Source organism: Alexandromys fortis, unplaced genomic scaffold, assembly GCF_014885135.2.
Source record: "Alexandromys fortis isolate MF-2015 unplaced genomic scaffold, M_Fortis_MF-2015_v1.1 scaffold_424, whole genome shotgun sequence".
NCBI classification, from domain to species: Eukaryota; Metazoa; Chordata; class Mammalia; order Rodentia; family Cricetidae; genus Alexandromys; species Alexandromys fortis.
In genome coordinates this window covers 216,947-228,408 of record NW_026068307.1, presented here as the reverse complement: position 1 = coordinate 228,408, position 11,462 = coordinate 216,947, and the positions used below count along the sequence as shown (strand labels likewise).

The following is an 11,462-nucleotide window of genomic DNA, read 5'->3' as shown; positions in this document are numbered from 1 at the left end:
TCTCAGGTTTTTAAGTGGATTTAGCCCCACGTTGGGCGCCATCTGTTGAAATAGGAGCGGCAGGGCTGCGTCCCCGGCACCCGGCCGCCCGCATGGCTAGCTTATACCCAGAAATAATTACACGGAAACTGTATTCTTTTAAACACTGCCTGGCCCGGCTAGGTCCAGTTTCTTATTGGTTAGCTCTTACATATTGTTCTAACCCATTTCTAATATTCTGTGTAGCCCACGAGCTGGCTTACCAGGGAGGATCTTAACCTGCGTCTGTCTGGAGCGGGAGAACCATGGCGACTCTCCCTCTAACCTTCTTTCTCCCAGAATTCTCTTCTGTATACTCCGCCTACCTAATTTTCTATCCAATAAAATGGGCCAAGGCAGTTTCTTTATTAGTAAGAAATCATTCCCACATCACAGGTTACTTCATGCTAGGCGGCAGATTAGAAAAGGGAATTTACTCTTAAAAAAAAATAACTTTTTGGTTGACGGTAGGTGAATTTGACTCAGATCTGAAGCCAAAATAAAAAAAAATGCCACAAAAAAAAGAAGGAGAACCCAAAGAAAAACATATAGGTATCCTCCTGAATATTAACCTTCATCCGGTGATGAAAGGAGACAGAGACAGAGACCCACATTAGAGCACCGGACAGAAATCTCAAGGTCCAAATCAGGAGCAGAAGGAGAGAGAGCATGTGGTTTCCTTTCTTAAAGTCTGTTAACTGACTTGCACCAGTTGTGTTTGACATATGATGTTTCCATGGTCATATATAATAAAGATTCCTTGTCAAACTCCTCACGGGTTTTATATTCTTTTAAAATTTTATTCAGTTTTATTTACTTTACACATTTTTTGAAAAAAAAAATGTACAATATATTCTGGTTACTGAATCCCTTCCCCAAATTCACACCCTCTCCTTCTCTCTGTAGAAAGCAAACAGTCAAAATAAGAAAAAATTAAAATACCAATCATTTATGTAAAAATAAAAACAGGAACTTTAATACATATAAACCATAAGAACACTCAAAATGAAGCTTTGTCATATAGGTAAAAGTTGAATAAGCCTGAAGAAATAATGTACAATGTGAAATCAGAGATAATATCTATAAAATATTGCATTCATTCTGTGTTAGCCATCTACTGCAAGATTTGTGTCCAGTCCTGAGTGAAGTAAGTACACCCAATAATACTTCAATAGAGAAAACAAACATTTCCTTTGCAAGAAAGTATCAATTATAGAACTTCTTGGTTAGGGGGATGAAAGACAGTGTCCATGTTTTTCTCTCAACATTGGGACACCATTAGGATCGAATCTGTGCAGACTTGGCATGCTTTCCAGTCTCTGTGACTTCAAATGTGCATCAGTCCTGTGGTGCCTGGAAGACATTCTTCCTTGGAGTTATGCACCACTTCTAGCTCTTAAGATTTATTCATATTTTAAATTCTTTATCAGAAACAAGGTCTAACTATTCAGCTACTATAGACAAATAAGAACATTGGCAATACCTCATGCTGTTCTCAAAACATGTGGGGCCTTTCTGATTATTAAATCATAGAGAGCTGTCTTGTGCCCATACAGAGGTGTTCATTAATACCTCATGGTTTCTGGGGGCAGAAACCAACTTTGTACTGAACAGGAAATTCTCTCTGCTGGGTAATTTTTCTTGTGTAGCAAGGAGCTGGTAGCCAGAAGGGAGAGAAAAGACATCAAGGGTCTTATACAGTTGCAGACTTCATGGTCTACATATCTCCTTCATGAGCTGTCTAACTCATATTTCTGGAAGCATATATCTCTTATATCCATATAGCATGATAAGAAAAAACACAGGGGTGATGATAATAGCTAAATTACATGTTTATCTACATCTCATTAGTTTTCATACAATTTTCTTTAAAATATAATTTTTGATAAAAATGCTGTATCATCAACAGATCCATAAAGCCAAACCAAAATCTGAACACAAATTCAGTCAACACATAGAAAATCTCAAATGTAAAACTAGGTACCTAGGAAATCTTCCTTATTCATGAAATTTTGTTATAAAAATAACATTATATTTACATTTCTCTTATTCCATAGTCTACTTTTCTTTACTTTCATGTTCTTGTTTCATTATGTCATGCAAATGCATTTTATATCTTCCACATTGATATGCTTACTTATGTTTAGGATCCTCATTTTAATATGATTTTCTTACAACTTAAATTGTGTTTCTCTTACACCAACACTTAATGCCTTCATTTTGCAAAAGATTTCATGTTTCAAATTCTGCCTCCTGTATCTTCCTGATCTCATTTCATTTTATCTATATTTTAGTATATCCTTGACCTTAATTATTCAAACCCCAATGGCCAATTTTAAGTCTCTTGGTTTATATAAATTAAACACACAAACATAATATTCACATCTTGCAATCACATATGAATGAGAACATGTAGCATTTGCATTTATGGTCTAGCGTGACCTCACTCAGCATATTTTTCCTGTCCCATCCACTTATCTATAGATTTCTTAATTCATATTTTACTTCTGCTTATTATTCCATTGTTTATACAACCAAAATTTTCATTATATATTTGTCTTTTGTTGGAAATATAGGTTTGTTCCATCTTCCAGCTGCTGTGAATAGAACACCAATAAACATGGACACAGAACTGATATAGATAAAGAGTCATTGAGCACATGCTTGGGAGGGGTATGGCTGGGACACACAGAGTTTTATTGATTAACTTTTGTGAAAATCTACACACTGATTCCCATGTAACTACACTAATTTATTCTTACATCAACTTGCAAACAATCTTTCCTCAGCTCATGCTTGCATTTGCTGTACTTTGTTTTCTTATTCGTAATTATTCTTTGTTAATAAGTGAACAACAAAGTTGATTCAATCTATATTTCACTATGAGTTGAGGACTTTAGTTGTAGGGCATAGAGAAACCAACATTGAACTGAACAGGAAATTCTCCCTGCTTGGTAAGTTTTCTAGTGCAGAAATGTGATATAAGACTGAAGGGAGAGAAAAGGCATCAATAATCTTACACCATAGCAGAATTCAGGATCTACAATATCAGACCTCAGCTAAGATGTATCCACTAGTGCCTAGTAGTTATGTAATAATGAACTACTTTCTACTTGGATTTGTGGTCAGATTCATAGGAAAGTATTCATCCTTGGTAAACATGTTAAAAAATACCCATGACTGAAGATGACATACTACTTACCTAGTAGATCCTACTTGTATCTCTAATGTCCATATTGTCAAACTGTCTTACAAATATTTATGTGTGTTTCTAATAAGTCAATGCTGCTTTCAGCCTTGATCCCAGAATTTCTTCTGTGATGTGTTTCATGAGTAATGCAGACATTCATGACTACTCAAAGTGCTGAAAATGAATGTTTGAGTACACAATCTCAGATGAGTCGTTTAACCTCCCACCTAAAGCACAAGACCATCACAACGAGACACTGGAAAGAATGTAAGATCCAGAATATAGGGCAAAAAGTCATGGAATTCTAATGTTACCACTTAACTTGACCATTGCATGTACGAGCTAATAGCCACTATAGTTTCCATCAAAATACAGGAACAAATCCAGCCAAACACAAAGACAGGCTGAGAGCCTGTGAAATTGCTGAGCATGTGAAGGTGTCTACTGGCAGTCTTGACAATACTAATTTGATTGCTTGCAGCCACATTGTAGAATACAAATTTTTATTTCATAAATTGCCCCAGGGGTAAATACATCCCCCTTGGTGCATGTGTGCGCTGCTCTCACCATTAAATAAAATGCAATAATATTTTAAAATATTGCAACATGATGGAGAGGGACTCATGAAGGTCCACACAATTGTGGAAGTCGGTTTGCTTTTTAAGAATGATGAGGAAATTATAGTCACTTCTCTTTGTATGGTTTCTGTAGGTTCTCTATGTATTTGTGAATGATCCCACCTCTATGTGTGCATATAGCACTGAATGGAATCATTGTGTTAATGAAGAAAAGAGTCCAGGAATTTGGGAAAGAGATTAATTTGAAGGCCCCAACTGGAGGAAGAGGGACATATTTGTGGTATATTTGATCATATTATATATCATACATCAATAACAATTAAAGAATAAGCAAAGTCATCTTGAAAACCAAAACCATTTTAATATATGCTTACATATTTCACTCAAATTGATATTGTATATTATGTAAATTTTCTAAAAATCTCTACTCTTATATTTCTTGACATACCTGTTTTTCCCTTATTATGCTAGACAGTTTCTTTTAAATATTTTTATGTATTGGTATATGTAATTGTTTTGTCACAAAATCTAAAACTAATAATGAAATACTCTTATGATTTCTAAGTTGGTCTTTAACTAATATAGCTGTCTAGAGTTGCATTGAATTTCCTGAGAGTGATGCCATTTCTTTATTCCCTTTAGATAAAATATTTCTGTTGTATTGCATATATAAACACATTTTCTTGCCGGGATCATCTGTTTATAATTATATTGTTTCCATAATTCAGTTAATAGAGAAAGTTATGTAATAAACTTTGATGTACAAATTTTTCTATGGTACATTTCCTTTTGGTCATTTATGTCAGTTTTTATGTTACAAGGTGCAAAAGCAAATATAAATTGTATATATCTGAAAAAAGGCTACACGTTCTGAAAACTTAGCAGGTTTTGGGATTACTAATGGCTATCATCTTCATAATCACAATCAACTCTTATAAATCAATCTGATAACCATGTCTCAAGGCGAGGTAACCGTTTCAGGTCTGAAATCATTTGAGATCATAGGCCATGATGTTATTTACAGAAGGTCTGCACAGTGCTCAGGGAAGAAGTATGAGATCATTTCCCCAGAAAGGATTACGATTTGAACCTCAACATCTTGCTACCTGACCCAGGTGCCCTGTACCTCCTTTTTCTCCAACTGTACTAGGTCCTTATTTAAGAAGTTCCCTGCTCATGGATATGCAAATCAATACAGGGATGCACACACCATAACATCATATGATCAGTGTCCTCTCCACAGTCACTGAGCACACAAGATCCTCACCATGGGATGGAGATATATTGTCCTCTTTCTATTGGCAGCAGTTACAGGTAACACTCTCCCTAAATACAGATTTCCACACTCTCAGGTGAGAATGGCATCCACTTTTCCTTTCTATCTGCAGGTGTGAACTCACAGATCCAGGTGCTACATCTGGAGCTGAGCTGGTGAAGCCTGGGGCTTCAGTGAAGATGTCTTGCAAGGCTTCAGGGTACACCTTCACTAGCTACTTTATGCACTGGGTGAAGCAGAAGCCTGGGCAGGGACTGGAATGGATTGGAAGGATTGATCCAGCAGATGATGAAACTAAATATGCTCAGAAGTTCCAGGGCAAGGCCACATTGACTGCAGACAAATCCTCCAGCACAGCCTACATGGAGTTCAGCAGCCTGACATCTGAGGACTCTGCAGTCTATTACTGCGGAAGACACAGTGTTGCAGCCATATCCTGAGTGTTTCAGAAACTCTGGAGAAGCAGGAAGCTGCCCTGAGTCTGAGATGACAGAAATCATTAGCCTGGAGACTTGCTGAGAAATAATCACTAGGATTGTCCCTTTGTCTGTCAAATCAGTCTTTCAGGGTCTTTGTCACCTTTTCAAAAGAACTTCTGGGAAGGAAGTCATGCTGATTCTGGATACCTCAGAGCAGGCCATAACTGGACCAGATGTTTACCAGTCACCACCTCCATTCTTTTTTATAAAGCAAATAGGACAAACTGTAGCAATACATTATGAATCAAATATCTCTTAAACCTTAGGGACTAGAATTGTTGTTTGAGTAGCTGGGAATAAGCTTTCATCATGTCAGTATAACACAAATCAACAGCATTTGGGCAAACAAAACCCCTTTCATAGTACAGTTTGAATTCCTACAAACAAGCAATGGCTGTTTGTTGGAAGGGGTTGCTATAGATGTTGGGTTAGGTTCTTTAAGCTCTTTTATGAAATCAAATTGTATGTCTTTAGTTACTGATACATTGTGGTCATGAATTGCTTTTGGCAGTAGCAATCAAATTTCTTACTCATTTAGGATTAAGGATAGATCTGAGTGTCAAGATGTGGAATCCTGAGGGTACAGAGTCTGCTAATTTTGCAAGAAACTGGGCTTCTCCATAGATAGCACTGGGGGCAGAGCAATGGGATTCCAACCTGAGAATATAAGAGGCCTGGTCCTGTTCATAAGCAGCCCTGGTTGCTCATTTGCTTGCTTCCTGAAATTAGATTGTCTTTGTCACCACATCTAGATTGACATTGACTGGATCAGTGAAATTGCATTTTACATTTTTCAGGTATGTTAGAGGAAGGTTTATTATCCTGGGCTGATTGTCAAGTTTTTTGTTTATATTATTTTTGAGAATTTTTAGAGAATTTTTATTTCCACCCACATTTGAAACATATAGGAAGCCACAAAAATACTGCCAGAATCTGACCTTTTCATTCCTCTGTGCCATCGTTTTGGCATGCTTGTATAGAATCAACAATAGTAGGAGAGGCATTAGCAACTACACAATGAACCTTTGTACAGATAAAAATTTGTATTTTAATAAGCAGATTAAAGAGCCCAGGAGGAAGCAGCTTATTTATTATCAATGTGCTGCTCTATAGCTTGTTGTAGATGACCTACAAAGAAATAAAAGGATCTGTAGCTTTTGTCTATAGTGGAAAGATGTCTTGGGAGTATTAATATCAAGAACTTTATTCCAAGTTCTTATAGCAGCTTGGCTACTTTGATTGTTAACCACTTAAGGGCAGGCAAGCTGTTGGGCCACTGTCTGAAAATTAACTTCTCTGAGAAACTTATGATAAGATTATTGTTTTTAAGGTGTTAATGCTTTGGATATGAGAAGCAGTGGACAGACAACCATCCATCCATTACTAAAGTCATAGTCTAAACTGGGGGTGATGAGAATTGTTTTCATATGGGCTTGTCAGGCCAAGAGTATCCTTTCATACGTATTTGTCATAGCATCTATTATTTCTATAGAGAAATGACCCTCAAACATCTATAACATTTCTTGATATTAAAAAGGATTTATTCATTTTTAAAAAAATGGTATTTTATTTCTTATTTTACATACCATTCCCAGTTACCACTCCTTTCCTTCCTCCTGCTTCCTCCACCCACATTCTTCTTCATTCTACTCCCATTCATTCCTCAGAGAGGTTAAGGCTTCATGTGGGGAATCAAGGAAGTCTAGCACATTGCTTTGACTAAACCCTCCTTAACAAAGCTCTTCTCCTCTCCACACACAAACCCAACTTTCTCAAAAGATCAGGTCTACTTCCCCTTCTCAGGATAATCTATGCATGTTTCTCTTAGTATTCTCTTTGTTATCTAACTTCTCTTGGATTAAACACATCTATAACAGCTGAAGAAATAGAGATAGTCATAAAAATTCTCCAAACTAAAAACAAACAAACAAACAAAAAACCCAAACCCAGGACCAGATGGTTTCAGCTCAGAAATCTACAATACTTTCAAAAAAGAAATAATGCCAATACTCCTCATATTATTCCAAACAATTCCAAACAGAAAGAACATTGCCAAACCCTTTTTATGAGGCTACAATTACCCTGATACCCAAATCACAGAAAGATATTACTAAGGAAGAAAATTAATGACCAATCTTACTCATGACCATTGTTACAAAAGTACTAAATAAAATACTGGCCTCGTCTGTTTGGATACTCACCTTCCTAGACCTGGATTGAGGGGGAGAGGACTTTGGGATTCCCACAGGGCAGGGAACCCTGACTGCTCTTTGGACTGGAGAGGGAGGAGGAGGGGGAGTGGGGGAAGTAGATGGAAATGGGAGGAGGCGAGGTGGAAATTTTTCATAAAAAATAAAAATAATAAAAAACCAGGTGTTCTTAGGTTTGTGGGTTAATATCCGGGTCTTATATTCGATTCCATTGGTCAACATTTCTGTTTTTATGCCAATACCAAGTTGTTTTCAATACTGTAGCTCTGTAATAGAGTTTGAAGTCATGGATGGTAATGCCTCCAGAAATACTTTTATTATATAGGATTGTTTTGGCTATCCTTGGTTTTTTGTTTTTCCTTATAAAGTTGATTACTGTTCTCTCAAGGTCTGTGAAGAATTTTGTTGGGATTTTGATGGGGATTGCATTGAATCTATAGATTGCTTTTAATAGAATCTCCATTTTTACTATGTTGATCCTCCCAATCCAAGAGCAAGGGAGATCCTTCCATTTTCTGGTATCCTTTTCAATTTCTTTCTTCAAAGACTTAAAGTTCTTGTCAAATAGATCTTTCCACTTTGTTGGTTAGAGTTACCCCCAAGATATTTATGCTATTTGTGGTTATCGTGAAAGGTGATGCCTCTCTGATTTCCCTCTCTGCTTCTTTATCTTTTGTTTATAGGAGGGCAACTGATTTTTTGAAGTTGATCTTGTATCCTGCCTCATTACTAAAGGTGTTTATCAGCTGTAGGAGTTCTTTGGTAGAGTTTTTGGGGTCACTTATGTACACTATCTTATCATCTTCAAAATGAAAGTTTGACTTCTTCCTTTCTGATTCAGATCCCCTTGATCTCCTTATGTTGTCTTATTGCTATTTCTGGAACTTTAAGCACTATGTTGAAGAGGTCTGGAGAGAGTGGACAGTCTTGTCTTGTTCCTGATTTTAGTGGAATGGCTTTGAGTTTCTCTCCATTTAAGTTGATGTTAGCTGTCGACTTGCTGTATATAACTTTTTATTATATTTAGGTATGAACCTTGTATCCCTAATCTCTCCAAGACCTTTATCATAAAGAGATGTTGAATTTTGTCAAATGCTTTTTCAGCATCTAATGAAATGATCATATGTTTTTTTTTTCTTTCAGCTTATTTATATGGTGGATTCCATTGATAGATTTGTGTATGTTGAACCAGCTCTGTATCTCTGGGGTGAAGCCTACTTGATCATAATGGATAACTTTTCTAATGTGTTTTTTGATTCGGTTTGCCAGTATTTTATTGAGAATTTTTGTGTCAATGTTCATGAGTGAGATTGGCCTGTAATTCTCTTTCTTGGTTGAATCTTTGTGTGGTTTTGGTATCAGGGTAACTGTAGCTTCATAAAAGGAATTTGGCAATGATTCTTCTGTTTCTATTGTGTGAAATACATTAAGGAGTATAGATATTAGCTCTTCTTGGAAGTTCTGGTAGAATTCTGCATTGAAACCATCTGGTCCTGGGCTTTTATTTGCTAGGGAAGTTTTTGATAACAGCTTCTTATTCTTTGCAACTTACAGGTCTATTTAGATTGTTCACCTGGTCTTGATTTAACTTTGGTATATAGTACTTATCTAAAAATTGATCATTTCTTTTACATTTTCCAATTTTGAGGCATACAGGCTTTTGTAGTAAGATCTAATGATTCTCTGAATTTCCTCTGTGTCTGTGGTTATGTTCCCCTTTTCATATCTGATCTTAATACTTTGCATGTTCTTTCTCTGCCGTTTGATTAATTTGGATAGGGGTTTTTCAATCTTGTTGATTTTCTCCAAGAACCAGTTTTTTGTTTCATTGATTCTTTGGATTGTTAGGAATTTTTTCTTGTGGTAGTTATTTAGTTGGGATGTGAAACATATCTAGGAACATCTGGAAAATAAATAAGTATGATCAGTAAATATTGGTTAAAATTTCTTAACTAAAGAAAATTTAAGTGAAACACACTACAATACCCCCTGCAAAATTGTGTATTGATTGTTGTTTGATAAATGAGAAGATTTTGGATATACAGAACATGTTTACTTATGTTTCTAATGTGTGCATAAACAACCTCTGGAGTGTTCCCAACAATTTCTGGTCATCTGCCTACTGCACTATTGATCATTTCTCTCTTCCTACCCTGATGATACATATGTAGGAATGTATCATCCTTTAGATGTTTCACTCTTTAGATGTTTCACATTAATGTATGTGATGAACTGATTCTCAGTGGGATGGAAGAGCTCTGTGTGCACAAGAACCAGGGATGGAGCAAAGACTGCATTTCCTCAGACAGATTTGAGGCTCATATCTCACCGCCTTGCTGCCTAAAACATAATCTCCTTTCTGTTCTTTTTCAAACAGGATCAATTGTTGGTGTAACAAATACCCTCCCTCAAGAATATGTAAATTATAGAGTTGCTGGTTGTAAATAAAAGGATGTCCATAATCTCTACAGCAGCACATTATTACACTTTGCCACTAGTCCCTGAACACACATGTTTTTAACACAGACTGGTGCTGAAACATGTTCTGCCTGGTCGCAGCAGCTATAGGTAAGTGAATCTTTAGTCTTAGGCCTAAGGGGTAGAATGAGGGTGAAGTGACAGTAAAAGCCAGTATGTATTCTTCACAGGAGTTCATTCTCAGGCTCATCTGAAGGAGTCTCTGTCTGAATTGAGTGTTCCTGGAGCTTCTGTAAAGGTGTCCTGCAAAGGTTTTGACTCATCACTTCCCCACTTCCAATATAAGCTGGGTGAGACAGATGCTAACGTGGGCTTGAATAGGTTGGAAACATATTCTCAATAACTGGTAGAATAAACTATAGACAAAAAGTTTGATGACAACGCCACACTGTATGCATACACCATGTTCAAGACATCCTACATGGAGCTCAACATTGTCACATCTGCAGACTCTTTTATCTATTACTGTGTAAGACACAGAGTCACAGCACTCATCTGAGGCATGTCAGAAACTCTGAGGGAGAAAGAAGCTACCTTTGTGCTGAAAGGACAGAGACAACTAAAATGCAGACTTGCTCAAAATTCTGCTTAAGTGTTGAGGGAAAATATAACAGAACTAAGAATGAATTCTACTGCATAGGTACTACCATAACTGGGTCAATATCTTTAAGTAGAAGTGTTTGATCATCTAGTAAACCAAAGTTTAATTCTCAGTAGATTTCCAAAATTACTTCTTAATTACTATTAAAAATGTTTTCATCATTTCAGTTTCTATTCATGAGATCTGAGAGGTAGGTTCAGAGATTAACCGCTGATCACAGGTTCCACATTCATAGTTTTACCAAGTCCCAATACCCTGCCTTGTATTCACAGCATACTGCATTGCATTGAACCACAGAGACACAATAACCTGTTCTATAGTTTGGGGATACAACATGTGACAGGCACTAGTGTTTTACTGAAGTCTGTTCAGTTTGTATGAATATCTAAGCAAGGAGAAGCATGGAGACACATGACACTTGTGATCTCTGGGGTGTGTCATGGAGAAGTGTAGCAGAGAAAAGTGACCTGTTCTGCATGTTCCTCCATCACAGAATTCCTCTACATGAGAAATCTGGATGCTGAGAATAGATGATATCATCCTGATAATACCTTTTGGCAACTTTGAATATTCTTCTCTAATTCTAAGTTAGAAACTTGCAACTGTGTGCTGAATTAAAATTCTGCTATACT

At 36.6% G+C, this 11,462-nt stretch overlaps 1 pseudogene; it reads left to right on the top strand.

Annotated features, from left to right (window-relative positions):
• The first annotated feature begins 5,054 nt into the window (after window positions 1-5,054).
• On the top strand, window positions 5,055-5,519 carry LOC126495062 (Ig heavy chain V region 102-like; annotated as a pseudogene).
• Window positions 5,520-11,462: the final 5,943 nt, after the last annotated feature.